General features: G+C 37.9%; 1 protein-coding gene across 2 annotated transcripts in view; it reads left to right on the top strand.

The window, feature by feature from the left end:
• The first annotated feature begins 3039 nt into the window (after window positions 1-3039).
• ctnna2 (catenin (cadherin-associated protein), alpha 2) overlaps window positions 3040-20914 on the top strand; it is a 370589-nt gene continuing 352714 nt past the window's right edge. The window contains exon 1 of one of the 2 annotated variants that reach the window (XM_046048453.1): window positions 3040-3365. The gene's annotated coding sequence lies outside the window, so the exon portion shown is untranslated. The remainder of the gene's footprint in view (window positions 3366-20914) is intronic. The other variant, XM_046048451.1, reaches the window with a different exon arrangement.

Genomic DNA, 20914 nt, shown 5'->3' with positions numbered 1-20914 from the left:
TGTGGTGGAACGGGAGCTTCGTGCCCTGGATGTGCATCCCACAAATCTCCATCAACTGCAAGATGCTATCCTATCAATATGGGCCAACATTTCTAAAGAATGCTTTCAGCACCTTGTTGAATCAATGCCACGTAGAATTAAGGCAGTTCTGAAGGCGAAAGGGGGTCAAACACAGTATTAGTATGGTGTTCCTAATAATCCTTTCAGTGAGTGTATATTAGGGCTGACCCCAAATAGTTGAAGATTCGATGCTTCGATGGGCGGAGTCTGATTCGACTGTCAATTTCACAGTCGAAGGATTGCAGCGGAAACAAGGATCACGCCATTTTGGCTATATGGGGGTGCTCAACGTCTAATTTTACATAGAACTACCAGTTTTCTCCCAATAAGTTAATATACAGCCTATTACAATATACATTTCAATGTTTAATGTTGTAAATAAACATGTAAAAACAATAAAACTTTCAATAAATGTTTTTAAAGTGCGTGAATAAATCCAAAATTGTAACCCTAACCATGGGTCGTCAGTGCGCATGTGTAAGCGTAGCGTGTATATGTGCAGTGGCAGTGGAAGAACGCTTGCTGAAGAGACTAAGGCCCAGCTCCACGTTGTTGTGCCGAGTTGTTCGCACCTCGCGAGACCTTCAGATAATTTATCACCATTGATGAACCACATAAAGAATATTTTATCCTTTATAAATCGCAGGCTACTTGAAATAGACCCGCGGGGAACCCCGACGTGCATGTAGTTGACGGCAGCAGTAATGCACGTAAAACCCTGCACAAGACCGGTGAATGACAGGCGAGAGAGAAAAGGATTTTCAAAAAGCCTCAGTTTAGCTGGAAATTTACAGTGTAAGTTGAATGAATAGAGATTGCAGCTCTGCAGCTTCTCAAGATTAAAGCGGAGCTAGTGTGTAAGTGAACGGAAATATTGAGCTTTCCCCAAAACGTAGATTTTTGCAGCATTTTAACGTCATCTAAATTGTATAATTTCTTTAAAAATTGTGTGAAATAGGGAATTAATAAAATGTGGAAGACATTAAAAAAAACTTGCTGCTGCATGCTTTTGAAAAAGGAGTCACTAATATAGGGGTTAGTGTAGATATTGTATGGCGTGACATGCAGTGTTTGTTTACAGTTTGTTTTTTATTGCTTTGGTACAATTATGGCAAGTATGTGGTAAAATTTCACAACTTTTAGTGCAAAACTCCAGACTCATCACACTTGTAACACAGCCAGTCTTTCATTCAAAACTTGCCATTGTGCATTCATTTGGACTGTAAACATCTCTCACCACACAAGCCATTGATTCAAAGTTTCTCGTGAAAAGTCCTGACAACAAATGGTTTAATCACCAAAACACAACATAAGGATTTTTTTTCAGTTTAGTAGTTTCAACTATCAGTGAATCCAATGACAAACAATGCAAGATACATGTTTAAAATCGCCTTAGAAGTGCTGAAAATAGTATGCTGCAGTACTGTAAAAGACAGGTTACAGTTTTCACATTAATCAACACGCTTTCGTTACCCAATTTTTACAGAATATATCATTTCCATGATATCTATCCTATATGTAAGTCAAGTCAAGATCAAGTTGTGATCAATGAAGACATCCTATACAATCATTTGTCAAATTTGTTTTTATTTTTCCAGATATATTACAACATAGGTATACACTCTATAATCAAATGTACAGTTACAGTAAATCAAACAAATTACAGTAAAGCCAGTTTCATCAACAAAGATGTACTTATGAGGGTTCACATCAGCATCAAGCGCATCACCTTCAAAAAATATATTTCGGTTATTTTGGTCTTTTTACAGTGTAGTTTTAATATACATAAGTAGGCGATGCATCAAATAGTAACAGTAGTGCTGTACCTGAACATATTCAGCCCTCAGTTATTTCACCTGGTCATTGATTCTCTCAAAAGGCATAGGGTGTATTTGTTTCATTGATACCTGCTCCTGCTTGCCGGTCAGCACACACACACGGCCACGACTACGGGGTTTTCTGTCAATTCTCAGCATTGAAAAGAATATACTGTCGATAGATCATACTGTAAGAATACTGCAACAGAGAAGCATATCAAAAGTATTGTGAGCATTGCTTTTTGAAAGACAATTACTTCATATGTAAGGTATTTCTTTGATGACACACTGATTAGGTGTGGTGAAAAAGTTACTGTGTAACTTTGTGTGTTGTACTTAGTCAACTGAACGTGTGATTACATTTTTGAAAATACAGCCTTTTTGATGATCTGCTTTGTAGTTTTGTACTAAGAGTTGTGAAATGTTACCACATACTTGCGATAATAGTACCAAAACGATAAAATAACTTTAAAATGATTAATGTTTATTTTATCTTTTGCTATATAGATATTACATTAAGTCTTGTCAATGACTATAATATGCAGAAGAAAAAAGAATTTTATAAGTTTTCTTTTAGCCTGTTTTCTAAGTTAAAAGCAGAGCTTCAAAACTTCTTTTTTTCTTTTTTTCACCCAAAATATCCACATGGTTTAACATACAATAACTGCAGTAGCCTATTAAAGAACACCTTTTTCAAGATTAGATTTTTATTGATCAGATCCTGATCCTTGATCAAATAGCCTACTTGTAGCACTTGTAATCTGTAGCCAAATTGTATGTAAGGTTCTTCAATTATACACAATTAAAAACATACAAAAATAATAACTCCACCCACACAGAACTTGGTCCAACTCAACCTGCTAAGTCAAATTTTTACCCATCATGTCTGTGATATTAGATAGATGCTTTATTCTGTAATGGCCATGTGACTTATACAACGAGTCTTTCTGTAATATGCATATGGTATCTTTTTAAATGTGGTATAGTATTAAAAGAGTTAGACTATTACTTTTGCTATGCTGTTATTACTATTACTACAGCTGGAATCGGCATGCACCCTCCCACAATATGGCACATCCTCCCTACAGTGTGTTCACTAGCAGGGCGCATCACTAGGAATCACGCATGCGTCAACGCCGGAGACTCTTGATTTGACAACCCTCTACCACACAGCCCACTATATAGCAAGCCTTTCCGTTACTAGCGCACCATCATCTGCACCTGCCTGCTCCGTAGTTGTGGTCGGGGCGCTGGGAGGGGTCATTATTTCGCAGGGAGCCACAGGAGGAGGAGACATTTCCGAGACACCGACAGAAGCGTGTAGCCTCAGATTCAGCACCACAGGATCGAGGAAAGCTTCCAGATTGAGTCGATTTTCTCTGTTCACCGTGGGTTAATCGCAACACTTTTTGGGGGGAATACTCAGTGAAACCAGGAGCTGTACACGGTTTGTGGACCTGCAAGAGGTGTCATATCCAACGGTTAAAGGTGCGTAGCGTTAGTTAGTTTGATGCTGTGTTTTGCCAACTGGGTATTGTTTTTTTTTTTTTGCTAGCAGCCTGGTAGCGTTACACTGTCTGACCCGCGGTGTTGCTAACATTAGCTAAGGCGAGGTCCGCCTTTTCATTAATCATTGTGCTTAAGCTAGGTAAATAAATCCCAGCACCGAAATACTTTGCAGCCCATTATTAAAGTACAACTTGCCTCCATAGCTTTTGTTTCCGGAGCTGGGCTGTTCTTGTTAGCTAAAATCTCAGTGTCGCCCACTCTGCTAACGTTATCTAAACCGCACTCCGAGCACCGCTATCCAGTGAGCCCAGTGCTGAAAGCCTGCTCCGACTGAATTGTGCCAGCCTGTCGGGCAGAGACGAGCTAGGCTGCTAGGCTAGCGGAGAGGCTAAGCTAACTGACAGCAGCCACTTTTAGGCTAGGAAAATAACGGTCTCACATCTGCATTAACGGCTGTTTAATCGTCCAGAGGCTGGTTCGTAATCCTGCAGCTTCCTCACTCACTTAAAGACCACTTAACCTCTTCCCTTCGTGTGTTTGCGGCGCTCTTAAATTTCTTTGTCTGATCATTTTTTCCCTCTTTTGTTGTGGTGAGTTTATTCGAACCGTGCGTTCAAATAAACTCACCTCTCGTTTTCTGCCGCTCGAGTTAACGTTAAATATAACTAATTCAAATATTTTGCACATGGTTGTGGATTCCGTATTAAGTCGTCGTGCTGGACTCCGAGCCAGTGTACAGCCTTGCGCCTCACCCTGCAAGTCTAACGTTACTTCAAAGTCAAGTGTCTGTTAACTCTTTTTAACAATGAAAACAATTAGTTTAAGTAACCTGGCAGGCTGCGTAAAACACAGCCGAATCAAGCGTGACTATATTCAGTGTCACCCGCCCCTGACCGTGCTGTGCTGTTAGGGCAAATAGTGAGCTGACCTATTCAGCTAAAGCTAAAGATAAATGTCTTCTGTCTGCCTTGTATGCATACTGATGGCCCAGTGTCCTCCTGTTCATCAGCTATTGCAAAAATGTACGTTATCAAAAGTGTGCGTATGTGTGTTGTGGTGCGCTGGGTGCAACACTACCATGCAGGAGTCAGACCACAGCTTTTGTGAGTGTAGTGTGCCACATTTTCTTCCTGTAACTGGATATATGCAATCTCAGAGGCCTCCATGGGTCACATAGTGGCTGGATTTAGAATCTGAAGGTTTGATTGGCAAGGAGGTATGCTCAGACTGAAGTGTCAGGGCTGTGTCCCCCCAATGACATGGTGAACATATAGGGGATATGTTGTCATTTCATTAGCCACATGAAGGGACAGCCTGCAAAGGCTAAAAGAATCTAATAATTCACATGTGTTTAAGAGAAAACTTACTGCTGTAGTTGTTTAAGAGAAAAGCATTCAACAATAATAATAATAATAATAAGGGTGAAATATAATAAGCCTACATTTGTTATATCACTTGATATCCATCATAATGCAATGAAATCAGTCAAGGGCTGCAACTGAGTATTTTTTTATATTCAATAAATCTGGCAATTCCTTTTTGTTACTATATTTATCATTTAGTTTCTAAAATGTCAAAAAATAGAGCATCTTTACTTATTTGTCAGACAAATAGTCTAAACTCAAGGATATTAATTTACATCATAAAAAGCAGCATTGGAGAAGGTGGGACCAGCTATTGTTTGTATAATCACTTAAACAATTCATTCATCAAATGTTTTTGTTAACAAATACATAAAACAATAAATCATCTACTGATGTTTTAGGCACTTGTTCAGTCTGGCCCTTACTCGCAATGCATTTTAACATTTCCCACAGAAAAGCAGTGTCGTAAGGAAAAAAAGTGTGTGTTTGCAGGGATTTTGCTTAACAAGTACCATATAAATTACTAAAGATATCTTTTACTAAATATTGACTAGAAACAGACAAGGCAAGAGATGTGATTCCAGGCTCCCAAGCATGGACAGACTCTTTACTACTCTTTGGGAAATAACTGCATATGTGTATCACTGCTTAAGACCATCTTTATGCAAGGCCTATTGTTCAATCTTTATTAGGTTAGGTTATTTTGTTGTTTTTATTTTACAGTAGACTACATCCATATTCAGGATTAGGATGTCATGTTAATTACTAAAGCATGCTGCGCAATTGGTAAAGAAAAACTTGTATGACATTTTATAATCACTGTTTTCACTTTTTTTTTCATCACTTTGATCCTGTGGACAAACTTTTGGTTTGATTTCAGAAAATAAAACTCTATTTGAAATACAAAGGTAACACATTTTGACAAGGCCGGGGTCTAAGCGATTTGTCCCTGACTGAGCAAAATCAGTCTCGTTTGAGCTCGTTCTTATTACGACACACACTTATTTTCAGCTAGCATGTAGCTCACCTCTTATTCCTCATTCCTCATGTTATGACCAAATTACAGGGTTTGACAGCCACCTCTGTGTAATCATATGAATGTCTCGGCTCAGTTACTATATACCATTTGCTGCGTAAAGGCTGTTTCTGTTACTGGGGATAAGCAAAAGCCATAATTTATGGGTGAGACTGTGCAATCAATGGCAGTCTGGAGCGCATTGTGTTCTCCGTCTCCTGGGAGAGGAAGCGATATTGGCTGAACACCATGGAACCCCCTGTTGTTGTACTGAAGCAGAGCTTTGAGGTAGCCATGGTACCCCCGCTAACTGGAACAGGATTGCCTCTCCTCTTAGGCCTTCTCTCCCTCCAGCTCTTGCACAAATGTTTGATGCTGTTTAAGAGATGAGAGATGAGGCAATAGAAAAAACACAGAACGATCAATAGTTGTAGCACTCGTGTCTACCACATCAATTTTACTCCTCCTAACCCTAGAGTTTGGATTACCCTCTCCTGCACTGCATTGAACTGACAGCAAACATTATCACTGTTTTTTTTAAAAAACATATTGCATATTATTATTGGTTCTATAAGGACAGATGATAACTCTTCTATGTTGATTAAATGTGTTTCTTAAAACAATAACACATTACAGTTTGAGCGAAATCTGAGTGATATTTGTTTTGTGATGTTTGTTTTGCAACAAATAAACACCTGCTACTTAAGCCTTCTCAACAATATGAGACATATTTTGGGCATATGTTAGGTTGGCTAGATTAATATGCTGTTTCCATAACTGTTTATATGACATTATCCCACACTGGACTATAAAGATATAAAAGAAAACAGCATATTATTTCAGTAGGGGACAATAAAGTAGATGACCCAGCAATGCTTGAAAGTATAGTGTCAGCAGCTGCTTGGTGCAGCAAGAAAGAACAAGGTTATTTTCCTAAGTTACTCTTCTTGTGTATTAGTCTGTCTAAGACCACCCCCACATCCACAATGCCCAGCAAAAGAGCTGTTGCAGTTAACGTTTATGTATTGTTACAGCCTAGCTTAATTCTCTACAGGACTATAATAATAAAAAAAAAATCAATCCATCCACCGTCCTTCCATTACTCCGAAGTCTGTGGGTGGGTGTGGTTGAATAACATTTCAACACAAAACTGCTCGCAAAGCATTGCAAGTTAGTCAGTAGCCAGGCTGATATTTTGTCTGTTTTTTGTGAAGCTAATAGATTTTAAATAAATGAAAAGTGCAAGAGAATGAAGTGCACCCCTTGTGCCATCACAGCTTTACTTGTGTGGAAATAGACAATCAAAATTTTATATCTCACGCAGCTCAGATCTCATGATAGAGCTAAATTTTTAACGGCGCCTCAGAATTGTAGGAATCCTGTACTCTCAGCAAACAAAAGCTGCTAACAGATCTGCACAGATTTGGATGTGTAAAGGTGTATTCAAAAGCAGTGTGTAAGAGGATGAGGTTGAGTTGATGCTGTGGTGTCCAAGTCTTGATGTTTCAAAGAAGACACAGCACTGATCTGCCATATGCATATTGTTTTCATGCAGCTAGTTATCTATATTGCATTTGCTTGAGGTCAGCTGATGTAATATGACTCGGCATGTAGCAATATACAGTAGATGGTATGGGCTGACTTGATGTGGTGATGAAACTGGATAAAATTACTAAAACCCTTGGTGATCAGCTGGTAAACTAAAGTGCTAATTTGCTTTCTGCTTTTAAGGCTGTTTAACTGATGTGATTACATTTGGAAAATCTGCAGTGAGACTTGCAGGTAAATGTTTCTGCACAGCCAAGCCCCAGTAGCTAGTCAAATCCATCAGCCACAAATCTTTTAATCAGTCACTTTTTAAAGCAAACAAGTGGGACATTTGTCTTTTTTAAAATCAATTTGATGTTCTTTTCCTATATAATATCATACTAATTGCTTACCATGGTGACCATAGTAGACTTTATTAGATTTTGTGCATTTTTAAACTTTATAATAGTCTTTTTGTGTCTCTTTGTATGCATAGGCCTATCTCAAATTTAGTTTTATCATTAAATATTTCTCTGCAGTGAGTGGTTCAAAAGCTAGCTGTTCAAATGTTTCTATTCCTAGTCTTAAAAGTGACCTCTTTAATGATAGATAAGTGTTTCCTAAAAACTCTCAACTCTCCATCCTCAGGCATTTTTCAAGTCTACTTTATCCCAGGTCCTATGTTACTAGGGTTAATGTATGATAGTGGTTAATAAGGGCAACGGCATGGTAAGGTTAGCCAAACCAAACTACTCAGTTAAGCTTTTAGCTAACTGCAGGTCAAGGATTTTAGGCACAGCTATATGGTTGGTGTATTATACTATAAGATTACACATTTTGGTTAATATGCTAGATGTTTGGTGATTTTTTTATTATGTTAAGGGGACATACAATGTTCTTGGAAACATCGGGCCCTGGGAATGGGCAGTCAGTGTGCTCACTTATTTGACAAGGGGGCTTCCAGCTGAACTGTTGTTGGGAATCCTTCAAACTAGCAAAGCATGGAAACCAAGCATCTCTCTTTACAAAATCACAGTTGCTCTTTGATAACAACTTTCATTAAGGGGCGAAATTACCTGTTACAAAGTTTTAGTCGCACTAGTGTAAACACTCATGGAGAGGGAGCAAAAGCAGTTCATATCCCTTAAGAACCAAGAGAGTAACAAGAAAACAGCACATTTTCTCATTGAGATGTTGTAACTGGAATGTGTTGCCAAGCTGCTGCCAAATCATTTATTTTTTCTTTTTTTTTTACAACTGTTTTAATGATTCTCCCTCAGCCTCCCACAGATGTCACAGTCTCTGGGGAAAAGTAATTGATTTAGAAGGCTGAATTCTTAATAGTATTTTTCTTCTGTTGGTTGGTGACCCTCATCGTTTCTGAGTTTATGAAGTGACAACTAAACCTTTGTTCACAAGTACATGCAGAACCACCTCAGCTATTCTCAGAATTGATCCTGCTGATGTGGCTCATTTCATGACCTTTATAGCTGGCTACATCTCACTCTAGGAATTGTTGAAATGTTATTCATGCGGACTAGGATGGCTGTGAGCATCAAAGACTCTCGTTTTAAAGTTGAAGCTGCATGTCCAAGTCACTTTGAATCTGGTAGTCATAGTAAGACATGGATTCACTTTGGGCCATGTTAGTGGTCCAGTATGATTTTGTCATGTGTCATAATGATGGCTATAGATATTAATAATAATTTAAGACTAACTTGAGCGCACCCCAGTTGGCAGCAGCGAAACAGGGCTGCTACACAATCCACTACACAGTCCACTAAAGTGCTTGTTTTTGCCACTTGCCGCTTGTTTTTTTATCCCTACAAAGACGGGTTTTTATGAAACAGTAAGATTTTTTTTGTTTAACGAGAAACAGTCACAATGTTGCTCTCATCAAAGCCACCAGACTCCATTGATAAAAACAGTAATTTTACCTCGCAGAACATAGGAGTTGCTGGTTTGTGTTGTTGTGTGACTTTGGTTTTTTAAAGTGCTAAAAACACCAAAGTCACACAATAGCATAAATTAATCGATCGAGGCAGCACTAGGCCAGAGGGGTAAGATTACTGTTTTTGTCAAGGGAGTCTGGTGGCGTAGAGATGCGCCACATAGCCAATATTTATGTTTAAACAAAAATAATAGGTCGGTCTCTATAAGGATCCTTTCCACAATGTTGTCAGAGACTGAGCCTGTCAGTGGCAAAAAAAGCACTTTAGTGGACGTACTTTGAGGAGGGCGAAATTGCCTACAAGGATTGCGTTAGAGCCCTGTTTCACTGCTGCGGACTGCAGCACACTCGTTCAATTCTGGACCAAATTCAAATAATGATGTACCAATTTGTCACATAGACACAAAAACATGGGCTAATAAGATCCAGGTTGAAAAATACAGAAGCTAACCTCTTTAAGCTATACATAATATTGTTCTTTCAATGACACAGATATGCTTGTTCCTACAGCATATGTGAAACTTACATGAGATAGTTAGAATATGTGAAAATAACCCAGGATATTTACACAACTGATCCGGCTACCAACAAATAAAATAAATCTACAGTTTTACTCTGGGGTGACTGTAATTTATACAGTATGTTCCTGTCTTTACCCGCACTCACTACAAAATGTAATTATTTTTTACCTGTTAAGACGTTAATGAAGTTACAGGGAACAACAAGTGTGGATGCGGATGCCAGCTATGGATTGAAACTGGTCTGGATAATAGCTATAAACTAGGTTCTGTCAGCCTCAACAGTAAGGACACACGTCTCACCTCCATAGAAACAGGCATTTGGTGGATTTTGTAGATGTTGCATGTAGGCATCAGTGAATGGACACTAACAATGCAGTCTGGTGAACTGAATGTAATTTGTATGCAAACATTGGGTGTCATTCTTACTCGCATAATAGTTGTTTCTCTAGCCGTGAGAGGTCATGTTAACACACATCTGGTACTAGAAAGTTAACTCTCTGCTTCTGCTGTGTCTTTGTCCTCTTCTGTGCCACCTGATTGTTTTAATTCTATCAAAAACAAATCTGTACAGAGAGTCTTGCTAGTGGCCAATTCAGCTCTCTCATCCTCTTCAGTTTTTCTGTGCTTCCGAGGCATCACTCATCTCTCTGATACTCATTCTCTATCCACCCCCACCATAGGCTACATCTGGGACCAGGGTGGGCCCCAAGTATTGGCCCAGCTCCTCCCCCACAGTGTGTGCTCTCTATCTCGGTGCATTAACTTTTCTGTTGTTAGGTGACTGCTTTTCTTCACTCGTCTTATGGAAAATCTATAAGCTGACCAGGGGCGATTCTAGGATTTGATATCCAGGGCTTAGCCTTAAAGCTTGGAGTGGGAGGCTGGAGGCATATTCTTTCAGGGCTTTTTTCCCAGTTTCAGTTCAGTTTAAGTACAGAGGTTTTGTGCAATTTGAAATGACCTATTAACTTAAGGAAAGATAGATCTTTTCTATAAATAAACAAAAAGCTGGCATGTTAAGGGCTTAGAATTGTCGAGCTGCTTACTGATGTTCACTGAAATGTCTGAGTGCAAACATTTTTAAGTTTTAAGTCTTTCCTACTTTCTCAGAAATTTTCCTCATACGTTTGTTCACTTTGCTTCCTATTATACTCCTTTCTCTCTTATTCCCATATAGTCTCGAACATTTACCCATTATTTACCTATTATACTATCCCCTCATCAGAGCAAGGGACCTTTGCTGTCAAAATAAATAAGACTAAAATAAGACATTAAATTCCATCCATAGTGTACATTAGAGTGATGATTAAGATTTCTATTTTACCGATAGTAGCCTAAAGATACTGATAGAGATAATGTAAATTATGGACATGAAATAATGCAGTTTTCATTTTGACGTGACTTTTAAAAGTATAGTCTATACTGTAAAAGCAGATGGCGATCCATGGTCAGATTTCCACATATCAACCAGGATTACAAACTGGTAGAACAAATACTTTATGTGTGTGTCTAAGAACACGTAAATATCTAACCTGATAATCAGAGTGAACTGCCATTTTGTTTCCTTGCTGTATTCAGTCAGACATTGTGTTCACTATAGTTGTTTTGTCTATTTTGTTTTATTTTAACCAATTACTAATTCTGTGATAACTGATGCTAGGAGGTAACAGGTATGGTAATGCCATTTTCCTGAGTCTGGCATGGATAGATCGCACTTACAGAGCTCTGGTTGGCTTGTTTTTTGGCTTGTTCCGTTTACCTGCTACACAGCTTTCAGTGAGCACAACACCAAACCTATATGGAAAAAAAATTCTTGTAGGTCTATATTTTTATATCTGTTTCAGGGAAAACCTACGTAAGAAGATGAATGTTGTTTTTTTTGTCTTGAGTTGACAATGTCTTGTGTATCTCATGCCGTGACCAATGCTGAACAATGAAAAGCTTGATTATTGGTACCTCTGTTATAATTGTCCCCCTTCTGTCGTTGCAGCTGCGTACTGATCTTTGGGCTGTATTTTTTGGTGTATTGTCATTTCTGTTAAAAACAAAACAAAAGCCATTACTGGACACAGTTTTCGACAGGACATCATACCAGGATGACACTAACTTCTAAAAATCAGACATTTCACATTTTCAGTGATTTTAATCTCCCACCCCAAAAGGCACACAACACAGCAGTGGTAATTTTAGATTTCTGTGTTTTGGTTTGAAATACAGTATGGGCTACAAAACAGCAGATGGCTGTGCTAAATTTCTGCAGTATAATAAATTTAAGATTAAATATAACCACAAGCAGTAGGCTAATAAAAGGGGTTTAAGTCACTTATAAATATAAGTATTCAAATTCATGCATGTAAAGCTTTTGCCAATATAGAAATAATTGAAGTTTCGTTTTTGAGTAGATCATTTTGTACATGCAGAAAATACTAAACTGTTTTAGAAGTGCAAGATTGTCTCTCACAAACTCTCACACACAAATCTCATGTCTGATGTGGGACCTGTATTAAACCTGCTTTAACCCGTTTATGCTAGTCCATTGTCATGGGTTAATTCCACAACATGACACACACATAATGGGAATAACCCAGGGGTCCCATAACAGTACCCAGTAATAAGATTCAATCTTTGGAATATAGTTCCTTGCACATTCTGTGTTTTACTAATAATCTTTCTTTATACAAAAAAAAAAAAATAAATAAATATATATACACACAAGCCTGATATGCCAAACTACCTTAGCACACACAGTACACAGTACTTACCAGAACCATGAAAAATCAGGTGGATACGTCACACTTTCACGGAGTTATATGGAAAAGGTTGTTTTCAATCACGGAAAGTAAATTCACACAAGCGGTCATTTGTTTTGAATGATGACTTATGTTTAGTGTTTTATATGCCATTGTCATGGTCACATGACAGATTAGTTACTTAGTACTTTAACACATCTTGAAGTTTTAAATTCAAACTGCAGGAGGGGGGAAGAGTCCATCAGGCTGCAGGCTAGACCACCAGGATACTCACAGCCAAATAATAGGGTTTTCACAGTGGACGAGGAAAACAGGCTGCAGTGGACCAAAAAAAGGGCAGCCAAGATCTAATGCGCATTAACACATTAAAAAGGACACCCCTGTGTTTCATCTCTCACCTCACCTCACCTTTCGTTTAAAGTCAAATTAAACCCAAGTTGTTGCACATTTTTACAAGATAGCACCTGTTATTAATAGTACACACGTGAGTTGTTGATCACAACAACAAATTATTTCTGTCTGTAACGTTATCTTTTAAAATAACGTATATCTGAAAAATGTTTAAATTGTCCCGGCTCTCCCCTACAGAGCTGTTAGACTTTAAGTTTTGTAAAAGTGCTCCCTGCAGTCATTGTTTACACTTGAGATTCAATATGGCAGGCGAGTGAGATAAGTGGTGTGATTTCATACGGTTTCTTTTTTGGAGCACCTTATGAGGTGTTAACCTGCACTCCTCAATCATATCCAATTATCTGTGAGATTAAAAAGAGCAGAATTTATGGTTAAGGTTAATCACTGCCAATATCTACTATAAGGTTGCAATCCTGTAAACACTCTAGTGTGACAAAGAGTAATCCTTTAGGTGTTAAAGAAACCCATGTTCCCTCTTTCAAATCAAAGCTGAGCATTTTCCGATGCCTAAGGTAAGGTAACTTTATTATCCCCGAGGGGTAATTTGCGTTGACAGCAGGTTTGCAAAGCTAGGTCAGATGACACTCATTGTCCTATTCAGACCAGTGCATTATCTTCCTATCAACATTAGTGTGAAATGGCTCTTAGAAAGTGCAAAAAATGTTTTTCAATTCATGTTGTATCAATAGTGTTTAACAAACTTTTAATTAAATTTAAATTAAATTAATATTAAATTGTTGTTTGAAAAAAAGAGTACTTTGAATGGTGAGAAAACAAAATCTGTCTTGCGAGGCAGGAGAATAACAGATTGATTAATGAGTAAAACGATTAGATGGGGTTATTTTCACAGTATGGATTGGCATCAGAGACCTTTCCTCATAAAACATTTAATTTTGAAGTATGTTAACTCCTGCAGTGTAAAACAGTCGTCTTCTCTACTTTGACCATTTTATGTTGACACAGATGCGTTGCTGTACAGCTGCGGTAAAAGAAGTATTTGCCTTTTAGTAGGGACGTTCAAATGATATTTGCTCTAACTGTGCATAGCCATGAATTTAAGAGTTCATCTTGGAAAATAGTTTGGAGGTACCCAGGTATACACTCCTCTTCTGCTTTGAGATTCTCATTTTTGGCATTCAGACTTAGTTTGAGTCTAAATCTTGTTTTGTATTCTCAGCAGCCTATAATACTCACAATGTTAATTTATATATAGACATTGTACGTTATGCATTGTTTGCTTTTTATATATATTATATATGCATCTATTTTGTTCATCTACTTGTCTGTACATTGTAGTTAAATGTTTATGCTTAGCTATCTTTGTTCAGCTTTGTGTCTGTCTATCTTCCTGAAAAACTTTGTAGGAACTGTGTATGTGCATTTAGAGCAATGAAAGACTGGCGTCATAAAATACGTGGCCAATAAAGCTCATTCAGATTAAACATGGCATAAAGACTTGAATAGAATATAAAAACCCCATATAAAAACAAATAATAAAAACAAAAGAACAATGGTTTGTGCAGTTTGTTAGGAATAGCAATTGGAACAGAAGTGGTAACTTCTTTTAGCAGGTTCAAAAGATGGCCTGGTAGCAAATAACAAGTTCCAGGTATGGTTGGAAATATGTCAGTATTACCATATTGGACTATTAAAAATGTTGAAGCCCTCATAGTCCATCCAATTATTATTTATATTTCCTAATAACGATGCTATAACCATTAAAGCTTTAGTAATAATTTACACACTTTGAGGCTACAGCACGACTACACGTTTTAATATCTTTAATATAGGACATTAAAATAATTATGCTTCTAGTCTTGTTTAAAGTCTTGTCCTCAGTTTGAAAAAGTTAAATATAGAGACATATAATGTAGGATGTAAGCTATATGGCGACGTGAATATGGCATCTAAATCTGAGTATGTGAAATAGATATCACTTTCCCCCGCTCATACTATTGGATACTAAAGACTGATATCAGTTGTCAGAGAAACATACAGCATTTTTCACTAGAGCATGACCAATATGAATATGGCTCACATGTATCAATTATGTCATCCGCAAACGGTTATATTTCTTTTTGGAAAGAAAGAAAGAAAAGAAATATTTTTCTTTTGGAAATCATTCACAAGTGAACTAATCTGTTGTTTAGGTATGGGGACGTGTTGTGTAAATACAGTGCTGTTAGCCGCTGACACTAAAGGTTTGGAGATCTAGAACAGTGTTTACATTTTCCCCTTCTGTTAATGTTCACAAGTAGTGAGGCCTGGCTTGCAGACACAAAGCCCGATTAACGTATGTCATACTCAACTCAGGTCTAGCATTTCCAGTAAGAAATGATCTGTATCTATAGGATGAAGGGGGATAGGACCAGGGTTTTAAAAGATTATGTAAAACACACGATCTGACAGACACTGGCTTGCAGGAACAGCAATATAATTCAAACTTGTCTGCTGTATCCCAATATAGGATTTTTATGGACGCATTCCAGCCAATCAGGGGCAGGTGTTTTCCGGTGTGTGTATTATGTTTTTTAAAGAAGGCTTTTGAATTCCTAAGAGAACACGACTGCTTTGAGAATTTTACAGGTTGTGCTCTACTTTGATCAGCCTATTTTGGCCGCCCTGAGAACATGGCTCTGGAGAGCAGCGATATGACAGGTTGAGCCTTGACTTCTGCTTTTAGAGACTCCCCCACTGCTCCATGTAAGTGTGTGTATGTGCTTAACTCCGCTGTGAATCTGGGTCAGTGCAGTGTTGGCATTTTAACTTTCCATAATGACAAATGACAGGGATTGTAGTCACAAAGTTAGTGTCATATGGTAAAGAAGCTCTAATGCCCATTTTATGCAGTGCAAGCAGAGTTTAAAAATTTTTATGTTTTTATCCGTGTATTTGCAAAACTCTAGGCCCAAGAATATACTGCGGAAAATAGTTCTTTCTCTCTGAAAACCCACAGTATGTATTATTTTAAAGACATTTTTACTCGCACATTGTAATGACACAAAGAATCAGCTTAATGTACACAAATTTCACTGGGAGTCCATCTCTCTCATGACATATTATGTGCAAAATCCTGTTCATCTTGTATCTATGAAAGAAAGGTAGCAATAAATTAAGAGCTTTTATTTTCCACGGGGGCATGTCCAGGGAGTGGTCTGGGATGGCACAGGCCACCCTTGACATCTGATTGACCACACCAATCAGAGGTGGGACTTCAAGGTGCAAAGTATATTTATAATTTATATTTAAGTGACACCCAACCTTAAGGGTAAGGGTTACAGTTGTGGATTTATTCACACACTTAAAAAGTTTTATTAAAAGCAATTTGTTTCACAATTTTATTTACAGGCTCCTTATATTTTGATATTATATCATAATTGGCAGTATTGGGGAAAAAAACTGTCGTTCTATGTAAAATCAGACTTTGAGCACCTCCATATAGCCAAAATGGTATTATCCTCACTCATAACACCGCTGCAAAGATTTGACTGTGAGACAGTCGAATCAGGCTCCGCATATCAAGCGCATCGAATCAGGCTACGCATCGAATCTTCGACTATTCGGGGTCATTCCTAAAGTAGACGTGAATGTGTACTTCATGCCACCCTTGCATGAATCATTGCAGTCTCTCACTCTGAAAGACTCTTATAATGCTACTTTTTTAAACATCTAGTCCATGTTTTTGTAAGGAACTATGCTGAAGCTGCTTTCCTTAGCAACACAAGGTTTCATAGGCACCCCATTAAACCTTAAAACTGCTTTCTGTGAATCTTATGAACTAAGATGTGATTACAGAAAATTGTTTCAGCGTTAACCTTGTGATTGTTACTTTATTTTCGTATGCGTCTGTTGAGTGAATGTGTTGAAGCTACATGTAAGCAATCCTTCGGATTTTCAAAATACCAAACCCTGCTAGTTTTAGCACTTGTTTTGACCTTATTTCTCTGCTCCCTGAGTGCTTATCATGTATTAACCTCATTTGTTAATACATTCATGGTAGGAAAGTTAATCCATGTTAGCATGCACTCACAGAGGGAAGAGTCTTGATTTTGACTTTTTTTTTCAAGATCATCAGACAAGAGATATGTTAAGAGATAGTGAACCAAAAGGAGCCACTTCAAATCATACTGTACATTAACTGAGCTTTGAATATAATCGATCTGCTTTATTAGCATATAGCCATATACTGTAGCGTTGTACTATGAGAGCATCCAAATGAAGAAAAACGGTAAAGAAAGGAGGCAAAAAACAACTTAACCTGAAGTTCAGCTCCTTCACCTAATGTGACTGCCTTTTTAACAACAGCAGAAGTCACATAAGTTGAAAGATACAGTCCAGAGATTGAGGTGAGCTTTGCAATGTGAGTCTCAATTGCACAGTTCTTTAGACAATCTGCTGTTTAACTTAGATGTTTTTTTTCATTACAGTTTATTTAAAACATTTTTTTTTAAACCCTTAAGCTCAGTGGGGTTGTATTAGGTGAATGTGAGGAGTGAACAGCTGGCATGGGGGTAGCAGTCTTTTGCTATGGGGATGTGTTTCTACAGTAAGCAATTTCAGAATGGGCCAGCTGGGACTGGCCCCGTCTACTGCCAATGTCGATGAGGCAGAAGGGAATAAAGAATGTGAATAAGAATGACAGATCTGGGCCAGAGGCCTCTACTACGACACACAGTGGGTTAAGATGGATGAACAGTAGGAAATCTGGCAACCTGGCATTATTGATGAAACCACAACCCAGACATTAAAGCTCTCTCAGAAGAGCACAGACCTTTAGAGTAAAAAACATTTTCAGGCCTTCACTTCACCCTGGTGTCATTACATTTTTGTCCCCCAAAAGGAAACCTGGACAAGAACAATGAATCAAGCTTTTTGCATCAGTCAACTCATCAATCAATCAAACACAGTAGTTTGACAGGACTTGAGGGAATGATGCATGTCATTGTTCTGTTCTGACATTTTTGAGATTACATATGCTGTGCTGGTTTGAGGGGTGGGATGGAGAGGAGCGCTGTTCAAGTTAGGGCTGTGCGATATGATAATATCTATCGTTTGACGATAGAAAAACATCTATCGTTTACATTAATGCTCTATCGTTGCTTTGCGCCGCAGTGAAGTTAGTTTGAAGTTGGACTTCAACATCAATCAAATGTCCATTGTAAACTAATATCCAACTCGAAACTAACTTCACCGTGGTCTTGGTTCTTCCACAGTTGCATTTGCATTAAAAATAATGGACGAGCCACACAACACTATCCAGCAGTGCCAACCATAATGCGTGTGTCAGTCAGGAAACACTAAATGACTTGCCCATGGACATGCTGCTGTTGTGATGTTAGCTGTTGTAGCAGTAGGGTTGTGAGTGTCGCTGTCTGAAGCTGCTGTGCTGCTCTGGATCATCTCGTCCTCGCATGTTAGCTTTGCAGCTGCAAGTAGCATCAGTTTGCTAATCCACAACCTACCTGACATTAGTTACATTACTTGCTCTGTCGTTGTTCACTCTATCATGGTATTTGTCATGGTGTTGGATTTCTCCTAAATCAAATACCCCACCGTTACAAGGCAGAGAAATATACCGAGTTACAGTTGGAAATGCCATATTTCATTGAATTTACTAGAAATTACCTATATCGGGATATGATTTTTTTGTCATATTTCACAGCCCTAGTTCATGTTTTAATTTACTTGCATAGTGGGACTAGAAAATGCTCACAAGTCAAGTTTATTTAAAGTGCATTTGTTTTACAATTGCTGCTGTGAATGTGGGGTAAAAACATTTATAAAGAAAGTTTTCACATTCAGAGGCAAAAAGTACTGTTTGCAAAGAATTCTCTTCCTTAAGTTGATTACAAGTTGATCTAAAATGACAACTGTTGTAGCTATTTATCTTTATGTACATTAGTTGGTGAATATGCAAAGTTTTGGCTTTTGTCTGATAAATGCGCTCTATATGCAGTTTTTTCTGTTGAGAAAAACCAAGAAAGTAGTGAGTATTTTCCTAACAGTCTAGAAGATGATGTCAGTTTCAGGGAGCTTAATTAGCAGCCAGCTAGTTCAGTAGTAGAGTAGGTGAGAATAACTTGACAGCCCTTCTTTTTGAAGACAGATTCGGCAGCTTTCCTTTATGATATTAAAGGTTTCCTGGCAGAGCAGGGTAAACAAGGTGAGAGGAAGCAGGAGTGATGCAGAGGCTTTGGCCAGAGGAATATGCCACTGCTGAGAAAACAGCAGCACCGTGAAAAATATCAGAGTCCTGTTGTAATGCAATAAACAGAGTTTACTGGTGTATGACACTGTAACTTCTCAAACACCAGGGTTGAAATTATTCTTGACATATTATATAACCAAAACAATAATATAAAGCAGTTTGTCAAGATATTGACAATAAGTGCAAAGTCGTAGTAAGTGTGTTAGTTCTAACGAACTAAACTGGAAATCTTGTTTAAACTGACTCCTACTGCCTGCTCTAATTTAACAATTCAATGTCACTTTAAGCATTAAAAGAACATAGACAATTCATCCAGATTCAGACAGAAAATGTATTGTTTTATTATATGTTTATATGTTTCATTATATGCTTTCATTTTTATTTTATTTTTTAGGCAAAAATGTTTCCAGCTTCTCAAATGTGAGGATTTTCTGCTTTTCTCAGTTTTATAAATTAATCGATGATGAAAATAACCTAATACAATACATGCTGATAATGATGCTTTATAATGGTGGTCTAGCATGTCGTTAAGAGTCTGATGGTAACATGGAGTAAGTAAAGGAGACATGACTACCACATTTAAATATAAATGACGCCATCTTTACAATAGAGTCTCAACTGAAAGACAGCTATCTGAAAGCAAAGTGTGCAAATCACAGTGCATAATGCTATTACATCACTGCCGGTGACAGTGAATGTTCTGGTGACTCGTGATGAAAATTGTAAATGAAATTGTAACTGTAATTATTCGGACTAACTTATAGTCTTCCGACCACTCAAAGCACTTTAAAATACATGTCACATTCCCCCCATTCACACACATTCATACTCTGATAGCAGTGGCTGCCATGTCATTCAAGGTGCCAGCTGCACATCATACACACACATTCATATACTAATAGCACAGGCTTCAGGAGCAATTTTGCCCAAGGACGCTTCAACATGCAGACTGGAGGATTGATTAGTGGACGACCGTTCTACATCCTGAGCCATAGCTGCCCCTGATGATCTCTGTAGGCCAATGCGCCTCATACCTGTATATTAGGGCTGGATGATTTCACCTAAAATCAAAATCACGATTAATTGAACATTTCACCTCGATTACGATTATTGAACGATTATTTTGTTTTTGAATGTTGGTTTTTTTTTTTTTTTTTTGAAGCTTGGGTTTCTTTACTCACAGATTTCACAAATCCATTAGGTCATCTAAATGTTAATTAATAAGGTAAGGTTGACGTACACTTTACAGAGACATGGTTCCCCTATATTCGGCGCATCGCCGCTGCTGAATTACGAGCGCTGCTAATAAAATTTCACTCAATTATTAATGTTAATGTGAAACAAATGATTTTCACCCGCACACTACAGTGAGGAAAATAAGTATTTGAACACCCTGCTATTTTGCAAGTTCTCCCACTTAGAAATCATGGAGGGGTCTGAAATTGTCATCGTAGGTGCATGTCCACTGTGAGAGATGTAATCTAAAAAAAAAAATCCAGAAATCACAATGTATGATTTTTTAACTATTTATTTGTATGATACAGCTGCAAATAAGTATTTGAACACCTGTCTATCAGCTAGAATTCTGACTCTCAAAGACCTGTTAGTCTGCCTTCAAAATGTCCACCTCCACTCCATTTATTATCCTAAATTAGATGCACCTGTTTGAGGTCGTTGGCTGCATAAAGACACCTGTCCACCCCATACAATCAGTAAGAATCCAACTACTAACATGGCCAAGACCAAAGAGCTGTCCAAAGACACTAGAGACAAAATTGTAC

The sequence above is a fragment of the Micropterus dolomieu genome, linkage group LG04 (assembly GCF_021292245.1).
Source record: "Micropterus dolomieu isolate WLL.071019.BEF.003 ecotype Adirondacks linkage group LG04, ASM2129224v1, whole genome shotgun sequence".
Classification (NCBI taxonomy): domain Eukaryota; kingdom Metazoa; phylum Chordata; class Actinopteri; order Centrarchiformes; family Centrarchidae; genus Micropterus; species Micropterus dolomieu.
Note: the sequence above shows the minus strand (reverse complement) of the source record. Positions and strands in the feature narration are given on the sequence as shown.